Here is a 24339-nt window from a genome sequence, read left to right on the forward strand (position 1 = left end):
GCACACATGGGTGCACTTATATACATGCAGGTAAAACACTCATACACATAAAATAAATAGAAAATTAAAAAACTCTTTGATTTAGCACCTTGGTACATCAGGTGGGAATGCAAAGGGGGTTATCAGAGCAGGGCAGACAAGCTGGATGTCATTATTAATCATGGTTGGCTTCTAACTACTGGTAACAAGAAGACTTCTGATTTGTAATCTTAGATAAATTACAGATAAATGAAAAAAGCAATCATACACTAAGATTAATAGACCACCTCAAAAGTAACTGCATGAAGGTTATGCTTATAGCAAAGTTTCACAAGATAAGGCTCCAGATTTTTAAATCCTATGTCTGGCTTGCAGAGCAATGCTCATGACCATTTTGAAAGCCTTCCTCAAGCCATCTTTGCTCTTTGCTAAACACTCCATGTACCCCAAAGAGCCAATCCCATCTCTGCCTTCTTCAGGTTTACCAGCTTTTGCTTACACTTAGTCAACTGCCACATTGTGCGTTCATTAATCCATAGATCTTCTTGTTCCCAATCAGGATGATGGCCCTTTGGAGGCAGAAAAGCTTGACTTCCGGAGTCCATTTTTCTGGGATATTTTTTAAACTATCAGGTCAATTAATGGAGGAACACATCAGTGTAACATTGGTGTCTAGGTAGGAGAAGGGTCTCAAGTCATCCTAATCTTCCTTCCCAGCTGGGACCTACAAAGTCAGCTCCTCTTGTTTTCCATCTACTTTAGTATCTACCATATAGCTCTCAATCACCATGGACACGTACACCTCTGGAAACTGGTCCTTACTGAAGACTATGGGCCAGCATGTCTCTCCACAAGCTCCATCACCAACAATCACCAGTTTTCCTGGATGGCAGCCACAGCCTACAGATATGCTGTCAAATGCACAGCTTGTGTGACAGAAGTTGTACAAAGCACCCTGAACTTCTCATATGGAAGACTCAGGCAACAACTCTCCAGCTTCTTCACCCAAAGACACCTAGCCACGAGTCACAGCTAAGAGACAAGGGCCAGCAGGCTAGAGAGAGAAATGGCACAGCTAAGACCCAGGTCCATAGGCGAGGGCCAGGACATGGGGTAAGGGAGGGCTGTGAGTCCCATGCTTACCCCAGAGGACCCAGCAAGTGACAGCTGGCACCTAAGTATTTAATTCTTTATGTAAAAATAAACAAGTAGACCCATCTCATTTATATGAAACTCTGCTTTCATCTTTAATAAATGGTAAAATTATATATACTAAATAAGTGCTTTAAATTTTATTTATGATTTATTATCAGTAAATGTTTGATCTGTATAGCAAGTTTATATTACCTATTTACCCAAAGTTACATAAAAATTTCTCAAGCAAAAAGGGTCATAGTAGAAAGAGTTTTCAAAGAGCTCTGTTTTATGGCATAACCACTCATTTTATGGGCTAAATATTTCCTTTGTACTTCCTACTCTGCAAACATGTCCCTGGGCTAGTCAAATCCTGATTCCTAAAAAGTCAACAAGCAAGATGTTCAAAGACACTAGTTAAATGATTAATCATGAGTCAAGGAAACCTAGTCTGGGAAGGGAAGTTGATTTTATGGGGATAAATCTAAGCACAAAACAGTAAGTATAAACAAGACAGCTCAGTGACATAGCACAGTGAGAAAAGGCACTTGGATGGAAATGACACAAAAACATTAGACTTGGAAGAAGACAGACCACTTACTTGCTTCATCCATGGTGTGAACAGTAGCCGAGGAGGTGGGCGTGCTGGTGTCTATAACCCAATTAAATTAAGACACTAAACCAACGGTTTCCAACTTCTCCATCAAGCTACATAGCCTAAAGAGATTATTTTGACAAGCCTTAGAAATACTATAGTTTAATTCAACATTATAATGTTTTAACTGAGGTTTCACTCAATTAGAAAGATTTATGAAAAATTACTTTGTAACTGAGTGTGGGGGCATATCTGTGCTCAGGAGGCCAGCCTGGACTACATAGTGAAGAGGAGGAGGAAAGAAGAATCCATATACTTTGTGAAGCTGGTTTTGAAAACCCTGAGAACACTGTTGCTTGTTACCCATGACCTGCAGGTACACAGTAAACACCTCTCTAGGATACAGTGGCAAGGGAAACTAGCTGGGTCCACTGCTGTGCTTCCCTAGGCTGACTAACAAAGCCATGTAAGTCACTGTCCCTTCTCTTGCTGGCTTTAGGGGAGAAGGAAAGCAGAGGGCATGGTGACTGAGCAAAGCTCTTAGGGAAGAGTTCGGGGTGTAGCTGTGTCCTGTTTATTGACTCTACATTCCAGATTCAGATGCTTTCCTGTGTGTGTCAACTCACAATGAAAGAAATGCTAGGAAGGTGCTCTTCACAAATATGCAACTTTAGAGAGGGAAGGGGGATGGATGCAGATTTGGGAGCAGAGGTTCCAGGTACTCAAGGCTGAGCCAGGAGGTTCACTGGAGCTTGGGAGTTCAAGACCAACCCAGGCTACCAAGCAAGGCTCCCAGCTGAAAAGAGACAACTATGAACAATTACACTGCAAAGACACTCACAGGAAATACAAGATTTATGTGATAAAGCTACAAAATTTTACTGGAGTCAGTTTAAAAAAAAAAAGAGAGAGGAAAAAAAATCATCTCTTATTCCTAAATGAGAAAACTCAAACTTATAAAACAATTCTACCCTGTTAAATAATAAACTCAGTATCTTTCAAAAATAACAATTTGGAGTTGGCGCTAATGAGTGACTCTAAAGTTCATCCAAAGGAATAACACTTTAAGAATAACATAAACAAGGGCCTGGAGAAAAGGCTCAGCAGTTAAGTGCAATGGCTGCTCTTGCAGAAGACTGGGTTCAGTCCCCAGCACCTGCATGGTGGCTAACAACTGTCCATAACTCCAGTTCCAGGGGAATCAGACTTCTACTTCTGACCTTGGTGGGCACTGCATGACACTTACATACATGTGGGAGCAGGTAATACACTCATACACAAAAAAATAAAAAGAATAAAAAATTTTTAAAGAACAGCATAAGCAATTGCTCTTCCCCTTAAGACTTAAAAGTGCCTAAATACTGGTTTTTAAATACTATTTGCCACTGAAAAGAACTAGAACTCTCTGGAGAAAAATAACTTCGAGGTGAACCTAAAATTTTCTTATGTGAGCGAGTAAGATAATACTAAAAGACAAAAGGGGGGCTGGTGACAAGGCACTGCTTGATCAAGCCTGGTGATCAGAGTTTGATTCCTACAACCCACATAAAGGTGGAAGGAGAGAACCAACTCAAAACATTTCCTTGGACCACCACATGCATGCCCACACACAATAATAAAAAAAAACATCTTTTTAAAAGATACAATGACAGGACATTGTCAAAAGGACACAGAAGGCTACTTGAGGGACCCTTCGTAGCCAAGTGAGGGGCAATTAAAAAAAAATCAAAGCAACTATGCAAATATTGGTGATAATAAATTATAACTCTTTGAATAAAACTGGAATCCAGGAGTCCATATCAGTAATACAGAAATAAAAACTCACAGATGAGGGGCAGATGTTCCTTCCAGTAGAATGCCAGTTAAAGAATGTAGGGAGTGAAGGGTGATGGAAAATCGCCATTCTACAATCATCACAATAATAACTGATGCAGGCAAGAAACAAAAATGGATGCTCTAACTAGTAGGTGAAAGTGGTTAAGAACCGGGCATTTGCATCATCTCAAAGTATCTCCTCACAAAGTACTCATTTTATAGGAAAAAAAATGCTAATTTTAGAGTGGAGATACTCGGCAGGCATCATCATGTTAACAGAGTGGTCAAAGTTCACATCAGCAATAGCACGACCACGATCCTGTACAGACACACCAGGAACACACATAGCTCATTATGTGCAGCTCCTGCCAGGAGCCTGTAATCTGATTTTCATCTGGAGGAAGCAGCAGACTCCTCTAAACCAAGGGGCAGTGTAGAAAACACATAGCCTGTACTTTAAACAATGTCAAAGGTCATCAAAAACAGAGCCTAAGGAAACACCTAAGACTAAGGGACCATGGAAACAAAACAAAATGCACAGCATGGTCTTGGAACAAATCCTGAATCAGCTAAAAAAAATTTGTATATATATATATCGAGAGGCTAGAGAGATGGTGCAGCAGTCAAAATTTCCTACTACTCTTTCAAGGACCTGAATTTGGTTCCCATTACCTACATCAGCTGGCTCATAATTCCCTGGAACTCCAGCTTAATTTCAGCTGCAGGGGGTTCCAAGGCCTCTGGTTTCTATAGGAACTCATGCACATGTGTGCATAATTACACATATACACATAATTTAAAATGTTTAAATTTTTAAAAAAAAGATATCAGGAAGACTATCAGACTCTAGACTAGACTGATGTGGGGGCAAATGCACATGATTTTGGAAAGTGAATGTAAAGAAGATCTCTTATTTCTGTGGACTACTGGATAAAGTTATACTATAGTTTCTTTCTAACCCAGATGCTGTTCTTAGTCCAAAGTCCATAGCAAGACTCAAGTGGCCTTTTCTTATCTCCTTTACATCTTTTGCTTCTGACTCTACCTTTCCAAATTAAAGCGTTCCCTACATCTGGGCTTAGGGGCTCTTCACACTCCATCTAGAAGCCAAGTCAGCTTTCTAGAAGTTTCTAGAATATTCTTAATGTTTTTCCCCTCTTAAGAGTTCCCAGAATTCTACACTTTTCTCTTAAGGAGAAAGAGAGCAAGGTTCAGCTCCCAGCAGTTTAGTTCAAACTTGAGTATACACAAAAAAAATCCTTTAAACTACTGATAAGCTTGTAAAATCCCTTATTTTCAACATCAGTAGCAAAATCCCTGCGTTTTCTGTTTCAGTCATTTGTCTTCTGCAGGGGGACATGGTAGGAAACTTGGGGACTCTTGTACTACCCTCTTTCTGTGCAAGTACCTGGATCTGCTTATTATTTTGCTTTCAAAATAGATGAAATCTGCCAGGCATGGTGACTTACGCCTTTAATGCCAACACTTGGAAGGCAGAAGTAGGGGGATCTCTGTGCAATCAGAGGCAGTCTGGTCTACATAGCGAGTTCCAAGACAGCTGTGGCTACAGGGAGACTCCATCTCAAAAAAGGACTGAAAAAGAAAGAAAAAATGAAATCTAACTGGAAGACTTCCAAAATATGTAGTTAAGGATATTTGATCCTATTTGATAAAAATAGAAATTTTATACAGTTCAACAATTTAAGTGGCAGCTTTGGGCTCATCGTAAAAAAAAATTGACCTATAATATAGATGAGTAACACAAACACAAAAACATTCATAACTAATATTTAATGTGTAATACAGAGAAAATAATTTTTCAAGTAATGGTACCTTCTAATTTAAAGATATGGGGATTACTACTGAATTTTATGAGAACACTAATATTAACAAAAATTAAACCCACTTTTTTACTTTTAAGAAATTATTTAATGTGTATGAGTATTTTGCCAAGTGCACCAGTGCACCAAAGGAGGCCATTGGCTCTCCTAGAACTGGAGTTACAGATGGTTGTTAGCTGTTGTGTGGGTGCTGGGAACTAAACCCAGGTCCTCTGCAAGAGCAACCAGTGCTTTTAACTGCTAAGCCATCTCTCCAGCCCCTTAATTTAAAAAAATTTAAGATTTATCAAACAGTAAAGTTCTGGCCAGAAAGAATGCTGTTGATGTGCTTTGTCCCTCCTGTCTTTCTGTACTACCTCGAACTCTTTCACAGAGGGCAAAAATGAGGGCGGGGCTAGAGAGATGGCTCAGCAGTGAAGAGCACTGGCTGCTCTTGCAGAGGGTCCGGGTTCAGTTCCGAACACCACATGGCAGCTAACAACCATCTGTAACTCCAGTCCTGGGGGAATTGACACCCTCTTCTGACCTCTGTGGGCACTGCACGACACGGGTACACTGATACATATAAAAAATAAAAATCATAAAATAAAAATTATGTATATGAACCCCTTCAATAACAGTTCCAAAACTTAAAAATTTTTACTTTTAGCAAACTACTGCCTTTGAAAGGTGGTGTACTTCACTTTAAAAATTTTTACATTTGTTATTCTTATACACCCGATTAAAACTGAAAGTAGAGGACTTGGATGAAATCTGCAGGCATTTTCCACTTACAAAGTTCTAAAACACAGTGGTAGATGAAGATGGAGATGGGTTTGAGGAGAGGGGAGATGGAAGGGAGGGGTAAGGGGAGAGAGGTGAGGAGGGAGGGAGAAGGAGTGAACCTGGATTCTGAAGGATTTAGAGAACTGCAGCGGAGAAAAGCCAAAACACACTGTAAGCAGGAGTCCAAACAAAAGAGGAAGAAGTGAATGTGAGCTGTAACAGGCCCTTAGAAACTGCTTGTTCTGAAAACCCCTCACCTGGGCCCACAAAGTGACAGCAGGATGAAAGCCTAACCACTCTGCCCTCATTGTATGTGTCTGCTTTACTTTGGGTCAGACTCCAGTTTGACTCTACCGAGGCATGTGAATCACTCAAGGAATGTCTGTCCAGTGTTGCCTAACTTATCTTGATCTTCAAGACTTCAGACACAAAGGTAAGAGTCACTGTCCTAAACTTGAGGATCACCTTGAATTCTAGGAACTGCAGAGCCTGGTTGGACAGACCAATCCCCAAATGAGGACAATTATCTAAAGACAGCAAGGCCATACCTGGAGCAGGAATAAACATCTTACAGAAGCCAGACTGGTCCCCCTTTAAACAATGACAGTAATAACACTTTCTTTATACCACCTTGCAGAACCAGAACTGCAGGACCAAACCTAGACCATACCTTCACCAGGTCTGCTTAATAATGTATACTCCTGCCTTCTGCTCCAATTCTTCCTCTATTTAAATCTAAAGCTCACATCAGTACCCTGAAGATGAACTTGGGGGTCACTGAATCCCTTTGTCTGTTTCTCCTCCCAATTTGGGCATTGATGAAAACATGGGTTCAGCTTTTTGTCATTACTTGTCTTTTTTCCTGGCATTTTGGGGTGGGTGACTGAGCCTAGGTTAGGGTTGCCAGAGCCCTGACTTTTGCTGTAAAATTCTAGTCATAAACAGACTCCTATTTAGGCTAGATTGGCAACACTTAAAAACAATACCAGTTGTCTCAGCTTCCCTGACTTTAACTTACATAGAAGACATCAGGAAAGCCTTGTTAAACCAGAATCATAAACTACCTCCACAGATGCTGATTCTGTAAATGTAAGGTGGGATCTGAGACTCTTTAACATCCTCCATGGTGATGGGATGCTGCTAGTCCACCGACCAGCTACCAATATGCTCAGAAGGGGCCAACATTGTCTCAGGGTCTAGACCCAAGAAGTCTGGTAGTTTATGAACTTAAGCTCCTCTTTTTCCTTCCTCTGACCCACATACTAGGGGATCCATAGTAGAAGTTTGTGAAAACATTTAGGGTCATAATGCACAGGATAACACATGGCGTAGGGAGGTATTTCCAAAGCATCTGGTATACATCAAAGAGTTCTATGAAATTATCCTGGAGGACTCCAATTAGGATCTATCACATAAACATAGAATCCAAAAGGCCACTTCTGAGCTTGTAAATATGTCTAGTCAGATACTTTACTAAATTTAAGGTGAAGAATAGGATTCATCTATTCCTGCTTGTGATGATTTCACTATACCAACAAGACACTAACTATTAGGTGCTGACAGTGGAAAGGGTTCTGGAACACAATTGTTTTTTCTCTTAATTGCCCCTTCAGTAATATAATCATTAACTAAATAACTCAAAGCAACTTCCAGGAACAGACTTAATAAATGACCAACACAATATCTTATGATAAACTAATGACACTACATAGAATTACATGCTTCCTTAAAAATATTTTTATTATTTTTTTTTTTGAGACAAGGTCTCACTATATAGCCCTGGCTAGCCTGGAACTTGCTATGTACATCAGGCTGGATGCTCACTCACAAAGGTCCACCTGCCTTTGCCGTGATTAAAGGAATGCAACATTATGGCTAGCAGAAATACATTCTTAATCTCCTTGATTTTTTTTCCCACGGGGAAGGTATGGTATTGCTTTTGTAATTTCATTATAATGTCTTAAATTCCACTATCATAGTGAAATGAGGGAGAAAAACAATACATTGTATAACTTAAGAACTTATTTTAGTAACTTATCTGTATGCTTATAATGCTTCTTTGCTTAAAAAAATATTGACAGTGATTCTATTCAGTCTTGTTTTCAAAATTCAGTAACCATGAAGAACTTAGAGGAAAAATGATCAGATGATTGTTTATAATCACTTTTCTTCTAGTACTTAAACTTATTGGCACACATTGTTTCACACCAGTGGTTTTCATTCTTAAAGGAAAATAAAACATGTATCCCCGACCCCCAAAACAATACCATGTATTGTTTCTATAAAGAATTCTTGTTTAATTAATTTATTTTTATTTTATGTGTATGAGTGTTTCACCTGCATGTGTGTAAGTGCACCTGTGTCATACAAAGTCCATGGAAGCCAGAAGAGGGTATTGAATTCCCTGGAACTAGAGTTACAGATGGTTGTCAGCCATCATGTCAGTGCTAGGAACTGAACCTGGGTCTTCTGCAAGACCAACCAGTGCTCTCAACTGCTAAGCCATCTTTCCAGGTCCCCTATGAAGAATTCTTCAAGAAAGAGCATGAACTAACCCCACACTATAGGCTAGTTCACTGCCACACAGTGCTCTCTCGTGATACACCCTAAGCAGAGCTCGTTGTTCCCTGTATGACTTGTTTCATGGTTTCTTCTTCCCCCTTCTCCTGCTCCTTTTGTTGCCTAATTTTCACCTTTCTCTTCTAATACTCTCAGTGCATTTTTCACTAGGTAGTTCAGGCTATGCTTAAACTCACAATTCCCCAGCCTCGGCTTCTGAGTAGAATGCTAGAATTATAGGTGTGCCAACATAAGGGCAAGCTTCATGTGTTTTCCTTCACTTAGGACATTTTCTCCATTTGGATGTTCATTTTTAAATTTAACAGTATTTTATTAGCATTGCTTTCTTTAAGAAGTTAACACGATTACATTGAAAGACTTTGCATAGGTTGGTGTGCTGGATAGCTTCAGTTGCCAACTTGACACACCTGGGTAGAGAGAGCTTTGATTGGGGAATTGCCTCCATTGGACTGGCCTGTGGCCATGTCTGTGGGGTATATTCTTGCTTGTTGAGTGATGTGGGAGGGCCCATCCCACTGTGGGCAGTGCCACCCTTGAGCAGGTTGTTCTGTATTGTATAAGAAAGCAGGCTGAGCATGGGCCAGGGGAGCAAGCCAGTCAGCAGCGTTCCTCCATGGCCTGTGCTTCAGCTCCTCCCTCTAGATTCCTGCCCTGAGTTCCTACCTTGGGATGCCTCAGTGATAAACTGTGACCTGGGAGATGTAGCTAAACAAACCCTTTCCTCCCCAAGTTGGTATTGGTTAGATCATTTTGTCATAACAATGGAGAAACAAGCTAGAACAGTTGGAGAATTTGGAAAGGGAGTGAATGGCAAACTCACATTATAGGAACCGAGAAAATTTCACATTATTGTTGAAGCTTGGTAGTACAGTTTTGTGAGCAATTAATACTCAAAAATTAAAGTAGACATAGAATTTATATTCTAAAATATAATCACATATTTCTAGCTTGAGGATTATGTCAGTTATTAAGTCTCTCTCTCCCCCCCTTCCCCTCCCCCTCCCCCTCTTCCCTGACTGTGATTTTTATCTCTAGAAGTTCAATTGGGCTATAGGTGAAGGCACACTGGGGCTGTAGAAATAGCAGAAAAATAACGGAAAACCTCCTGGTGCCTGGTAATGGGAGCAGTCCAACATCAAGGCCTGGATACCCAGGACCACGTGTGGAGTGAGGACCACAGCTGGGCCGCAGAGGAGGTGGGAGGTCTGTTCCAGAGAATCAGTCCTCCCAAGATCAGAATCTGCAAATAACAGAGGCCTCCCCTGTCCCCAGAATAAAAGGCAGTGCCTTTGCCATGTACAACCTGGGCCTCAGGGGCAGGGGCTGTGGAGAATGTAGCCAATCAGAGAAGACTGAAACTGCTGCTCAGCATCGGGAAGTCCTCCATGCTCTACTCTGCTGCACCATCAGCCAGAGGAATATAACAGGGGTCATGGAAGGGGTCCAAAGATTTAGGCTCATGTGAGGAGACCACAGCTTCAGGTTCACATGAGGGGACCACAGCTCAAGTTCACAGGAGACCACAACTCTGGTTCATCAGGGGAGGGGGCTGCCACAGCACCAGGTTCACAGGAGGGGACCAGAACTATGGCTCACTGGAGGAGACTATAGCTCTATGTTCACAGGACAGGACCAGAGCTCTGGCTCTTAGGAGATCACTGCTCCAGCTCACAAGAGTAGTCCACTGCTCCAAGTTCATGGGAGAGAACCACAGTTTCAGTTTATATGAGGGAACCACAACTCTGCCACTCAAGAGGGCACCACAACTCAAGCTTAACAGAAAAGGATCACAGCTCCAGGTTCACAGGAGGGGCTCACAGCTTCAGCTCTGACCACAGCTAAAGGTTCACAGGAGAAGACCACAGCTCCAGTTCATGGGAGGGGCCCCCATTTCTGGTTCCTGGGAAGGGACCTCAGGAAGGTTCATGGAGTGGGACCACAGCTTTGGGATCACAGGAAGCAATGACAGCCCCAGGCTCAAAGCGAGGGGACTGCAGCTCAGGTTCACCGGACACAGGCTCAGTTCCAGCTCAGGAGATAGTAACACAGCTCCAGGCTCATTGGAGGGAACCACAGCTCCAGTCTCATAAGAGACAACCATAGTTCCAGGTTCACAGGACAGGAACACAGCTCCAAGTTCATAGGAAGGGACACGGTTCTAGGCTCATGGGGGGAGGGGTCACTATTTCAATTTTACCGGCTCCTATTTTCCTGTCTCTGTTGCTCTGAACTCACAATTATACTTAACTTCAAGATAGAGCATTTTGGCTTCTGGACAGCACACAAAAGCAACAATCATTTGAATTTGCTGGCTTGAATTTCTCACATGAGGGACATCAATATTGGAGAAAACCACCTTTCACTTTCACTCAAGAAGGCAGATGGATCATGGTTTTGTTGTTCTTGTTTTCATGATCAAGGGTCTGGTTGGTTCCATTTGTTAGCTGCGGCCTTCACATCTTCCTCCTTGGCCAAGGGGAGCCAAGGATGAGGCATCTTACCTAGAGTAGCACTTTGCCAAGGGCTGCCACCACCACCATCTTGGTTCTTCAGCCATTTTCTTTATTGCCAAGTTTTTTGTTTGCACCCAGCTTGTCACCTGGATCGTGATCGTCAGCTGACCACAGGTGTGTGGCAGAGTGGCTGCCTATAGGCCCAGCCCCCAGCAAGAGAGGTGCACTGGGGCACAGCACAGTGGGGTGGTCCCAACCATCTCCTGGTTGCACCTGACACTTGGCCCCTGAGCCCCAAGCGAGGTGGTCACAGGGCTGAGCACCCTGGGCAAGAGTGCCATGCATCCCCTGCCTGTTTTTGAACTCCTGAGGATTGAATTCAGGACCTCGTACATGCTAGGCAAGAATTCTACCACCAAGGTTCAGTTCCATTCTCCAAGAGGTTTCCTTTCAGTCTCTGCCCACCAGACCAAAATCATGATAACTATCTTTTCCAAAACCAATTAGTGCTTCCCAGCTGAAGGTCTCTCACTGTAACTGAGAGAATTCAAAAAACACTGTGCTGTCTTATAACCTAAGAGACCCCAAAAATGCCTCAGGCTAAGAAAGGACACCTATAAATGAGGGTCTGGCAGGGACAACAGCAACAGTGCCCAAGCTGCAAGCTAGCCTCTGGAGGCAAAAGCAGACTCAAGCCCATTTGCTATGCTGTCTAGGTGAGGACACAGTGCATTACCAGTTTCTCTTTATGGCCCATCCCAACCTAGTCCTCTTTAACCTCAGTATGCCACCATGGTCTCCTTGGCCAAATTAAACTATTCACATTCTATTTTGAAAATTGTTTTTTTTTTTGAGTGCTGGGAATTGAACCCAGGACTGCATGCATATACCGCAAGCACCCTAACCACTGAGCATTTGAAAGTTTTAAATTTTATTTTTTATGTGTATGAGTATACTGCCTGCATGTATGTTAAGTGCACCCCATCATGCAATGCCCACAGAGGTAGAAGAGGGTGTCAGATCTGCTGGAACTGTAATTACAGACAGTTGTCAGATGCCATGTGGGTGCTGGGAGCCGAACCGGGGTCCTCTGCAAGAGTAGCTCTTAACTGCTGAGCCATCTCTCCAGCCCCTGAAAAGTATTTTTAAACATTGCTATTTCATGACTTTTAGCCCTTGAGGTCTTCCAAAGAATAAGGAAAATATGTTAAAGGGTAAAATTTATTCTATCTTAAATTACTATTTGAGTCCATCAGGCTCTATAAATCTAAGATACTGCAACAGACTCTAAGGTAACCAAAGTGGTCCTCACCTGTGTGGGTTTCCCAGCCTGGCACAATCCCCTTGCCTCGAGTGTGGGAAGAAACTGGCTTGCTTCTGAAGAGAATAGATAATGGAGCAGAGAGTGTCATTTCTAGAATAATAACATGACATATGAGACTCTGTCTTGCTAGCAAACGCTCTCTAAAGACCCCCACCTCTACCCCAAGCTGGCTCTGAAGAAGCAAGCAGCTCAACTGCAAGGGCCAAGTGGCAGAGTTCAGAGCTAACACCAGCCAACAGCTAACAGAAAGCCTGGCTTGTCACTCCACAGCCCAAAGGAGACAAATGGAGATAAATTCAGCAAGCAACCTGAATGAGTCTGGATACAGATTCTTCACCAGCCAAGTCTCAAGGCAGTAGTGTGGCCAGGTGACACCGTCAGTGCAGATTTCTTAGACTCTTAATTGGGATATCTGGAAGCTCAGACCCAAATTCCTAGTCCACAGACACTGAGATCATAAAGTATATGCCCGTTTTGGCTATAAAAGCTGTGGTAATTTGCATCAAGAGGTAAGAACCTTGATCTGTTTAGAGTTCACTTTTGTGCAAGGTGAAAGATTAAGGATCTAGTTTCATTCTTCTAAAGGTAAAGATCCAGCTTTGCCAGCACCATTTGTCAAAGATGCTGTCTTTCCTCCAGTGTGTATTCTGGACACTTGTCAAATATTAGGTGGCTGAAATTACATGTACTAATGTTTGTGTCTTCAATTATGTTTCATTGATCTATGTGTGTTTTTGTGTCAGTGCCATTCTGTTTTTATGACTTTAGCTCTGTACTACAGTTTGAGATCTAGTAGGTAATCCCCCTAGAGTTGTTCTTTGTGCTCTGGATTGCTTTGGCTGTCCAGGGTCTTTTGTGATTCCATATGAATTTTAGGATTTTTTTTCTAATTCTGTGAAGAATGTCATGGGGATTTTGAGTGATAATGCAGTGAGTCTTTATATTGCTTTTTGTAGGATGGTCATTTTTATAATATTAGTTCTTCCAATCCATGAGCATGGGAGGTCCTTCCATTCCATCTCCTGGTGTCTTCCTCAGTCTCTTTCTTCAAAGATTTAAAATCTTCACTGCAAACTCAAGCAGACAAAAACTCAACAGAGAACTGTGGAAATGGGCAGCAGGCTCCAATCTCAGCTGAAAAACTCTTGGCAGCTGACTACTGCTGGGTGAGGAAGAGCTGGGTTTTTTGTTTGTTTATTTTTTTCTTTTTGGGACAGGGTCTCCCTGTAGTCCGAGCTGGTCTGGATCTCACTATGTAGACCAGACTGGCCTCATAGAGATCTGCCTGCCTCTGCCTCCCAAGTGCTGAGTTTAAAGGTGTGTGTCACCATGCCTGGCTAGAGCTGATCTTCTTTAAGGGGGTGACTCTAGATAGGCTGACTAGACTTCAGTGGATGAACTTGTACTGAGGGACATCTGGGGATGCTAACTTGACTTGATAGGCCTTAACATAAATGACAGAATGCATGGAATCCAGTGGGGAGGGGGTCTGTGCAAGGGTGCCAATGTAGAAGGGGGTATAAAGATGATTAAGATGTTCTGTATGAACTACACAAAAATTCAATAAAAAATTTACAAAAAAAAAGAGGTTACTACAGATATGAGGTTTTCTGTAAAGACACAATTTCATAATACAAGTCTTCAGATTATTATCCTAGAATTTTCTTAAGTTCAAGATCAAGACTTCTGGAATCAACATACTTCCCATTGTTTTACCAGTGCAGTAAAAAGCCAGATGTCTTTAAACAAATACAACACCACTCTGGGAAGCAGAAAGCAGAAAGGGTGTGGTCTCTGGGATGGAACAATGACTTCCCTGAGTTTCTCTTTGCCTGCTCTATTCTGATGGGTACTGGGGAAGGCAGCAACCTGTGGACACCAGCAGGTGCACACACAAAAAAGCACCCCCAGAAACTCACAGGGCTGAAGAGATGGCTCTGCAGTTAAGAGCATGTGCTGCTCTTCCAAATGACCAAAGTTCAGCTCCCAGCACCTCCATCAGACAGCTCACAGCCGCCTGTAACTCCAGCTCCATGGGCTCTAATGACCTATTCTGTCCTCTTCAGGCACCTGCACACAGGCACACACATAGCGCATAGAGACAGAGAGGGAGGGAGGGAGAGAGGGAGAAGGAGGGAGAGGTGAAGGGAGGGAGGGAGGGAGGGGGAGGGAGAGAGAGAGAGAGAGAGAGCGAGAGAGAGAGAGAGAGAGAGCGAGAGAGAGAGAGAGAGAGAGAGAGAGAGAGGGAGAGAGAGAGAGTGAGAGAGAGAGAGAGAGAGAGAGAGAGAGAGAGAGAGCGCCCACTACAGCCAAAGGACTATGGAAGGGGAAACCAAGCAAGACAGGAAACTTATAATTACTCTTCTACTGTAGTCACACACCTTAAGAAAATCCCTGGTCCCATTCCTACTCTATCAGCCATGGCCAAATCTAGACTTCTACCTCTGCCAACTGTCACAAGGCTCTGGTCACATACATACACTGGGTGTACTGTAAAAGACTCAAGTGTCTGGGATTTTTCACTCTGCTCCAGCAGTAAGCTCTTCCTCATGAAGTGTCAGTAGAGATCACATGGAAGCATAAGAGGGCATCACTCCCCCTTCTAAGCAGGAAGTGTCCACAGAGGCCTTCTGGGGCAGTGCCCTCTCACCCTACACAGCAGTAACAGGCACCTGCTCCCTGCTGACAACCAAAGAATGGCAAGTCAGAGAATCCTAGACTTCCATACCACCCACTCCCACCTGGCAATAGTGAGACTGGGTGCGGCTCTTGGAAGCTCCTTAGGATTCATCTATCTGGGGCTGAAACTATGCCTCAGAACACATGCCTAGCAGACCACACAGAGCCATCGGACTTTGACTCCTTCCCACCAGTCTTAATGTATTCTGGAACCCCAGTCCATTTGCCCATCTTGATGTTCACCCACCTTTCTCCCCAACACAGATGCCACCACAAGCTTTCATCTTGTTCCTCACAGGGATGAGAAGAGCATAAATGGTCTCCAAGCGTGTGTTCCCCTTCCATTTGTCTTTGGATATAAAATTTTCTTTTTTAAAAAAAAATTTTGGGGGGTTGTATGGGTGCTTTGCCTGCATATATATATATATAAGTGTACCATGTGCAAGTATTGGCCCACAGAGGCCAGAAGAAAGTGTCATATCCTCTGGAACTGGAGTTACATACAGTTGTTAGCAACCATGTGGTTCTGGGACTTGAACCTGGGTCCTCTGCAAAAGTAGCTAGTGCTCTTATCTACTAAAGTCATCTCTCCATCCCATAAAACTTTCTAAACTGGAAACTAGAAAGGATTCCTGATTAAGTTTCTGACACAATCTCTAGTGTTATCCACGATCATTTCTTGCTGCAACATGACTAAACTACTTTAATTCTCCAGATACACTGAGCGTCCCACCTTTAGCTCAAGCTAATGTTACACCAGCCTCTCTTCTTCCTTCAGTTCTTGAAATTCTGATTCCATGGCTATGAAGCTCTCATGGACCTTTGATCTCTGTCTAGCTCCTTTTTACCTTGCTAACCACACTCCTACTTTATATATAAGATACTATATCCTAATTGCACCTATCTCTTTTTTCCTACTCAACTGTGAGGTTGAGCCCCAGATTCCTTGATCTGCAAAGACTCACAGGACTCAACAGAGAGTTGCCTCAGCAAAGGGGAAAAGTGCATGAATCCAAGTGTAGAGGAAAGCGTGTACAGCTTCCAAGAACTGGACTGCGGTATTGTACGAGACATACTTAACACCTCCAGCAAAAAGTTTTGACAATACATACAAAGTGCTGTATCAGGGAAGTCCATCAGAGAGCTAATGCCCAAGGCTGTTCCAGAAACTGGTCAAAATTCCAGACTCTTAAGAGAAAAGTGGGTGTTTGGTTAAACCATGTATCTTATACAAACAGCTTAGGTACACAAAGCCATCCATATACGAAAGGAAAGTTTCGCTTATTAGCCAAGTTCCCAGATGCCAGTCAAGGACTAACCTTGTAGATGGGGCCTTTCTGATAAGGAGTTCCAGCTCTACTGCCTTAACAGCTTTCTGTATAGCAGGAATCCTGCCTCTTCCCTGACTCACAAACCTCAAAGTCTTGCAGAATGCCAATTAAAACTGATCAAAGGGGGCTGAAGAGATGGCTCAGTAGTTAAGAACACTGGCTGCTCTTCCAGAGGATCCAGGTTTAGTTCCCAGTACCCGCATGGCAGCTAACAACTCCAGTTCCAGGGGATTCAATGTCCTCTTCTGATCTCCACGGGCATTGCACACACATGATACACTTATATACATACAGGCAAAACACTTATATACAAAAAAATTTTTTTTAGAATTGATCAATGGTTGGGGATATAACTCAACAGTAAAGTACTAATCTAGCATGCATGAGCCCTAGGTTCAATCTTCAGTATTAAGAACAAAGGAAGGAATGAGAAAGGGAGGGAGGCAGGGAGGGAGGAAAGAAGGGAGGGAAATAGGCAGGGAGGGAAAAGAAAGGAAGAAGTTGGTTCACAAAAATGTATCATAGCAATATTATATGGCTGAACTAATTATGATAATTTCATAATAGACTACTATGTACCCAGTAAAATTCATGACATGGAAAACATCTGTGATATAGGGAACAAAAAAGTAAGTTATGCAATGTGCCCAGTATGATGGTAATCATAGTTTAAAGACAGTGTGTATGTATAAGTACACAATAGTTCTCATACTTTTTGGTGTGCTGTTTGTGCATGGTGTACGTGTGTGCCTAGAGGGATGTCTGTGCACACGTATGCATGTGTGAAGGCATGTGTAATCAACCTCTGGTATCTTCCTCTGTTGCTCTTCAAAGTTCTTTTACTAAACCCAGCACTCACTGTTTTTGGCTGGACTGGCTGATCAGCAAGCCCCATGGAGCCTCCTGTTTTCGCTTCCCCAGTGCTGGGATTACAGGCCATCTGCCACACATTGCTTTTTATGTAGGTGCTAGAATCTGAACTCAGGTCTTCATATTTGTGTAGCAAGCACTTTACCCACTGAGCCACCTCCCCAGCCCACAATGCTCATACTTGGTCCCAAAAAAGTTAGTGGATCCCAAAGACTTTGGGTTTATGTGAATAACGTAGATATTTATCATATTAGAAAGTAAATCAATAAATTTATAAAATACATAAAATTGTGAAATATATCACATATTAGCAAAAATAACATATTGTGAAAGCGACTATAGGTTCTAAAATATTAGCAAAGTTGGGCACGGTGGTTCCTCCCTGTAATTCCATACCTAGGAGGCTAAGACAGAAGGATTATAAATTTGAGAGTAGCCTGGGCTACATATGTGAGATCCTGTTGACATAGCAGCAGTGAAGGCCCATTAAGAGAAAGCTGGTTTCTTCTAGTCAAGGGGTTGCAATCTCTGGCCTGCTGGGGACCTAACATACCAAGCAACTCCAATCCCTGACCAAGGGACCAACCCTCAGGAAGGCAGGACCATCCCTAGGAAGGTGGGTTTACCTTAAGCCATGCTAAAGAAATAGGCAGAATAACTGTCCCTTTCATGGGATACTGTATTTTTCCTTTCCAGAATTCCCTCCCCTACTGTGGTCCCTATCAGCCACCAGGTTGGCCTGGGTCTGTCTGCCCTTCTAGACTCAATAACTATTTCTTTTTTCTTCGTTTTTGTCTCTGTCTTTTGGATGCTGGCCAGAGCCTAAGTATGTTTTTTCTGGTACTTTGGGCTTCCTTACTCTCTCTATAGCTCTCTTCCCTACCACATGGCTGTTTGTCCACCATGTGCCTGACCTCCATGCTTAAATAACATGGTTTTTTTTTTCTTTTTTCTTCTCTCTCTCCTTCCTCCAGAGAGCTGTTGAGACTTACAGCTTGCCTGCCCTGGGTTGTAGTGGTGGTTATTTTGTTTGCTTCTTTTTCTTTTAAACGCTAATAAAATTGTCTTCTTTGAGTAAACTTTGGCTGTGCTTGACTTTTAAATGTTTCCTGCCTTTGAATTCTTTAATCAGCAGAGAAAACAAACCCATTCTTGCACCCCTAGACAGCATTACTGTCTCAACCAAACAAAAAACAGTGAAAAGAGTGACACGTTTTTCTCCAATCTTGCTAATGTCTGGCTTCACAGAAAATAGCAGAATTCTTGTATCTGCTTCTCCTATTTTTATGAATAATGAAAAAGAAAAACGACCTCTCAGTATCATTATAAAATAATCTTGTATTCATGAGCCTCCCACACAGGGATAGAGAGCCCCCTGGCTCTTTCAAGATTACACTTTGAGAGCCACTAGTCCAGAAAAATGAAAAGTGAAAATACCAAAAAATGTCACCGATGATCTAGTTACTAGAGTCAGCTCATTAGCACTTTAAAATGAATGTGTGTTTGTTTCCTATTAAGTGAGAGTGGTCGATTAGTCTCCTCTTCATGGTATGCTTGCCCACTCCAGGTTTAGGAGTACAAGGCACTTTTATCCACATAGTTCATCATCCAATGGGTCTATAGCTGGACAATAACTCCTATCTTCAAGATCTCATTGGCAGCTTTTCTAAAGTAGCACCAAAAAGTCGGTTAGCTAATGTTCTGTAATAACCCAATGTTCCCAATTTAGTCTCCTCTAATATGTCACCCATGAATAATTTCCTTTCAGAGTTAAGAATACATCAAGCGTAGATTCCAGACAACCTCTGAGCACAGCACATGCCTAAGCAGCTTTCCAACCTGGAAAAATTAGATTAGGGGGCTGTTCTAGGACATGGACACCAGCCAACTAAGCTGAAGAGAAAAATAATACCATTCCCAGTCCAAGGGCTCCAACTGTCAACTTTAATATATAAACAAGACAGGCTGCTGGCCAATTTGGCAGAGGCGAGGACCATATTCTAGCCTCTCTTTAAGACTTAAAATTAGATCCTTAATTTATAAAGCTTAAAGACTGTTTTTGTTTAGAAAGTCCATATGGCAAAGGCATTACCAAGCCATGATTTTATATACATGTTTTCAGAGCTTGAGGAATCCTGGGATGATAGTCCCCACCCAGGCTGCACATCACAGCACCTGTGGAGACAGAGGAAGCCTGGCTTCTGGAATAAAAGCATGAGGAAGCCCACAAATCCTCTCCCCAGAGAGCACTACAGAACTGGTCAACAGAGTAAAAATCAGTCATTTCAGTAACTCTGGAAATAAACCAGAGACATCCAACAGACTGAGAAGTGTTTATTCATAAAAATGCCTGGATCTGGGGTAAGAACAGCACAAAGTCTGACTTTCTTGCTAGGAGTAGCCCTCATCCCTCCCCAGTTCTGTCCCTTCAGAAGGTCAGCAAAGGTGTGGCTACTGCTGACGCTGAAGGGGGCTCATATGACCTGAGGTGCTGCCAGGGCATACAGTAACCTCCAGGACAGTGGACAAGAAGGGCCCTGGGTACTGGTCTATTTGGAGTAAGCAATGGACTGACAGATCAGCCTGACACTTAACAGGAGTTCCAGGAAGTAAGACAGCTGTACAAAGCTTAAAACACTCTTTACAAATCCCAGGTTTGTGCATAGTAGACTAGAGCAGGCCCAAGCCACCCATACACGCCTGGCCAATAGAACCTGCACACGCACACAGAACTTAAGCAGCAGCCAGAGGAAACACATGGTGGAGCAGATGCAAAAGCAGCCCAAAGTATGCCTATCCACACAGCTCCACAGCTAAGAATGTCTTACGGTGTTGGACAACTATCTCCACCCAGTATCTGGCTAGGCACCACACTCTTTGGATACTGGTGCAGTGTAACCCCTCTAAGAAGGCATAGATTAGCAATAAAAGCCAATCAAAACTGACCTGCAGAGACACTGGCCAGATATAGTTGGGGAGACATGCTTTGAGATTTAGTAGAATCCAGGTACTAAGCTGAGCTGACAAAACCACCCAGCATCACAGCCTTTGGGAATACTAAATAAGAATCTTGGTTGTACCAATGTATTATGTAAAAATAGAGTAGAGAATAATCAGCAAAACTTCATAAGACAGACAAAAACCAAAGTGTGACCTGGGCCAGTGAGATGGCTCAGCTGGTAAAAGCACTTGCTGATTGAACCTGAGTTCAAGCCCCAGATCTTACATGGCGGAAGAAGAGAATCAACTCCTGAAAGTGACCTCCACATGCATGGCATGGCATGGCATGGCATGGCATGCATATGTATTGTGTGTACACGCACATACTAAATAAATAAATGTAATATATATACATTTATATGTGTGTATGTATATATATTATATATATATACTTATATATAATGTATATATAAAGTGAATCTATATTGGGGAATAAGAAGCAATCAATAAAAATGGTCTCAGAGTGCTCCAAGCTGCTGGGTTTTTAGCAGACAAGACTTCAAAATAGCTACTATAAATATGCTAAAAGAACTAAATAAAACCATGTTTAAAGAATTAAAGTGAAGTGTGATGAAACTGACTCAAAGATAAGGAAAATAAAGAGACAGAAAACATGAGACAAAATGGAATTCTGGAGTTGTTACAGCAACTAAAATGAAAAACTCACTACAGAGATTTAACCTCAGATTTCAGGTGGGAAAGAGCCAATGACCTGAAATCAGAGTAATAGAAATCACCCAATCTGAAAAGCAGGGAGAAAGACAGATCAAGGAAATGAAACAGAGTCTTGCAGCATGAGATATCACCAAGTGTGCCCAGAAGAGGAGAACAGTAAAAGGGAAGGAAGGAAGATGAGAGGGAGGGAGTGGGAGGGATTGGGAAGGACGGGAGAGGAGGGGGGATGGCAGTGAATACATGTTTGATTGGGTATCAGAAGTCAATTAATATACTACATTAATCGATTAAAGGATAAAAACCACATCACATGACAATTTTCGAGAGATGCCTTAAAAGCATTTGACACAACCCAATACTTATTTTATGACTTTAAAAAATGTACTATTGGGGCTGGAGAGATTGCTCAGTGGTTAAGAACACTGGTTGTTCTTGCAGAAGACCTGGGTTCAAATCCCAGCACCCACATGGCAGCTAACAACTGTCCGTAACTCCAGTCCCAGGGGATCCGACAGCCTCTTCTGACCTCCACGGGCATTGCACGACACGGGTGCACTTACCTACATGCAGACAATATATGCATACACATAAAATAAAAATAATAAAATTTTTTTTTAATGTACTATCAACAAACTAGGAACTTCATAGACCCATTTGAGGAAATCCCTCAATATAAGAGATATCTATAATTTTTAAAAGGTCTATAATTCATACCAGACTTCACAGGAACAAGGCAGAGATGTCTACTCTGGCCACTTCTCATTATACTAAGTTTCTAGCCAATACATTAAGGACAAAAGAAAAGAAATGTAAAGCAAGCGTTAAAGTTTCTAGAGCCAGGAATATAGCCCTGTGATAGAACACACTTGTCTAGTCTGCTCAAGGCCCTGAGTTTGATCTCCAACATTGCAAAATCAAAAGTTTCTAAAGGGAAAACAGGTCATATGTAATGAATATATGACTCATCTCAACTACAAAGACAGTGAACGTGTCTTAAAAATTCAGAGGACATCTAAGCATGGTGGTGCATGCTTGTAATCCCAATGCTTTCAGGAGGCTGAGGCAACAGGATCATGAGTTCGGGGCCAGTCTGAACTACATAATAAGTAAGACCCTATGTCCAAAAATGTATAGCTTAATTTTAAAAGCATACAACATGAGGCTCAGGAGCAGGCTCAGTGGGTAAAGCACTTGTCACACAAGTGTGAGGACTGAGTTAGGATCCCTAGAATCCACATAAAGTCAGTGAGTTTATGGTGAGATGGGAAATGAAGACAGAGAATCCCCGGGAACTCATGGGTCAGCTAGCCTGGCTTACACAGCAGCAAACAAGAGATCCTGACTCAAACAAGGTGGAAGGCCAGGACCCATGTCCATGGTTGTCCTTGGACCTCAGCATGAACACAGCAGCACATGTACACTAATACAAATGCGCTCACATACACACACACAAAGAAATCTATACCACACAAACAGCCAACAATGAAAAGCTTTTTATAGAAGAATCTACAAAAAATGACAAGAGATCTACCTTGCTTACCAGAGGTGCCAAAAGAAGCATTCACAAGAAACAAATGATCGCAGAACTCAGCCACTGGGTACACTGGGAGAAATGGAGCAGAGGGGTACCAGGATGCCAAACCCTGGCAGATGTGGGTGGAAAGTTGAGAGAACGTCTGCGCCTGCTCTCAGCTGCCACAGTTCACAGGTGCCATGCAGGCAGGTAGTTCCCTCAGACTCAGAGGGACAGCTAGGCATTATGGGAGTGATGAAGCATTAAGGCTGTGGCAGACAGGGCTAGGAGGAACGTTCTGGACATGGTTACCTCAAGAGTAAATGTGACTGCCAATCTGGGGTTCGTATTAGATATTAAAGACGCCGAGGATGTAGGGAAGGACACCACCTCCTCACCAGCCTTCTGTAACAGCACCTCCTTAACGCTTTGCTCTGTCATCAGTTTCCCTTCTTCCTTCTTACTTCACTAATGCCTCCCTTCTGCCTGCTCTCTCAGTGTCAAGAGTGCACTCAGTCCTACCTGCCATTCTGCTGCTGAGACCCCTCCTCACTCTGCTTCACTGGCTAACCAAGCTGGGCCTTCCTTCTTCTCAGAGGCCTTCTCTGACCATATCTGCTTATCCCCACCTCATTCTTCACCACAATTACTTTGCTTTGTCAGTATCCATTATGATATGAAAAAATAACTTAGTCTATTTAATTGCTTAATTATTACTGTGTAAGCACTGTCCTTTACCATGTCCATGAACAGGCTCTATGCAGCAAGGGTATCACCTATCTTGTTTAGCACTGTACACCAGAACCTAGCGCCTCAGCACCTAGTACATGCTGAACCAATGCTAGATGAATAGATAAATGAACTGAGCTGGAGAGAAAAAGGAATGTGAAGAAAAGCTCCTGGCAAATGAGGGTGCTAGGCGAATAAACCACTAGCATCCTATAACTAGGATTAGTAAATTTCCTTCAAGACCTAAATTGTTATCATACTAATTTAAGCACTAAGGCCAATTAAAGCCATTGTTCCAATTACTCCACAACAATTTAGCTGAGTAGCTTCTGGAGATCATATGAACAGCAGAGGCATAATCCATGCACAGGAAGAAACTTCCCTTAAGGTAGGTAACAGAAGGGTCCCTGGAATTCCCTAGCCTAGTCCCTGATAGTCCTAGTCCCTTCTGAAACCTTGAACCAGGCCTTCATCTGCATTTCTCCCAGCATTCTTATCTTCCACTATAACTCCCCATTAGCCCTGCTTATAGCATGAGAGCTTTTCTAGCCCAGGGTTCCAAGTTCTTCCACATTACTCCTGAAAACCACTTCCAAAGGCCTACAAACCACATGGTCAGGCTTACCACACCAATGGCCCCACTTCTTGGTACCAATTTTCTGTCTTAGTTCTTTTTCTTGTTGCCACAATAAAATACACCAGCCAGAGCTATGTAAGGAAGAAAGGTTTTTTTGTTGTTTTTTTTTTCTGGCTCACAGCTTAAGGGCACAGTTTATCATGAAAGGGAAGTCAAGGCAGCAAGAACTTGGAGCAAGAACTTGAATCACATGGCACCCACATTCAGGAATTGGGAATCAGAGGAAGATGAACATGTCCTGCTGCTCAGCTCCCTTTCTCCACTTACATACTCCAGCCTGGATCCCAGCCAGGAACTGGTGCCACCAACAGTGGGCAGGTCTTCTCACCTCTATTAACATAATCAAGATAATCCCCCACAGGCATGCCCAGAAACTCATCTGATTCTAAGTTTACAATTAAAACAGTGTCACAAGACAG

At 42.6% G+C, this 24339-nt stretch overlaps 1 protein-coding gene and 1 pseudogene across 1 annotated transcript in view; both read right to left on the bottom strand.

Moving 5' to 3' along the window:
- The window catches only part of Mgat4a (alpha-1,3-mannosyl-glycoprotein 4-beta-N-acetylglucosaminyltransferase A), a 118156-nt gene that overhangs the window by 72515 nt on the left and 21302 nt on the right, over positions 1-24339 (bottom strand). The window lies entirely within an intron of this gene.
- LOC103744183 lies at positions 485-1727 on the bottom strand (annotated as a pseudogene).

The sequence above is a fragment of the Nannospalax galili genome, unplaced genomic scaffold (assembly GCF_000622305.1).
Source record: "Nannospalax galili isolate Female #2095 unplaced genomic scaffold, S.galili_v1.0 scaffold182, whole genome shotgun sequence".
Lineage (NCBI taxonomy): Eukaryota > Metazoa > Chordata > Mammalia > Rodentia > Spalacidae > Nannospalax > Nannospalax galili.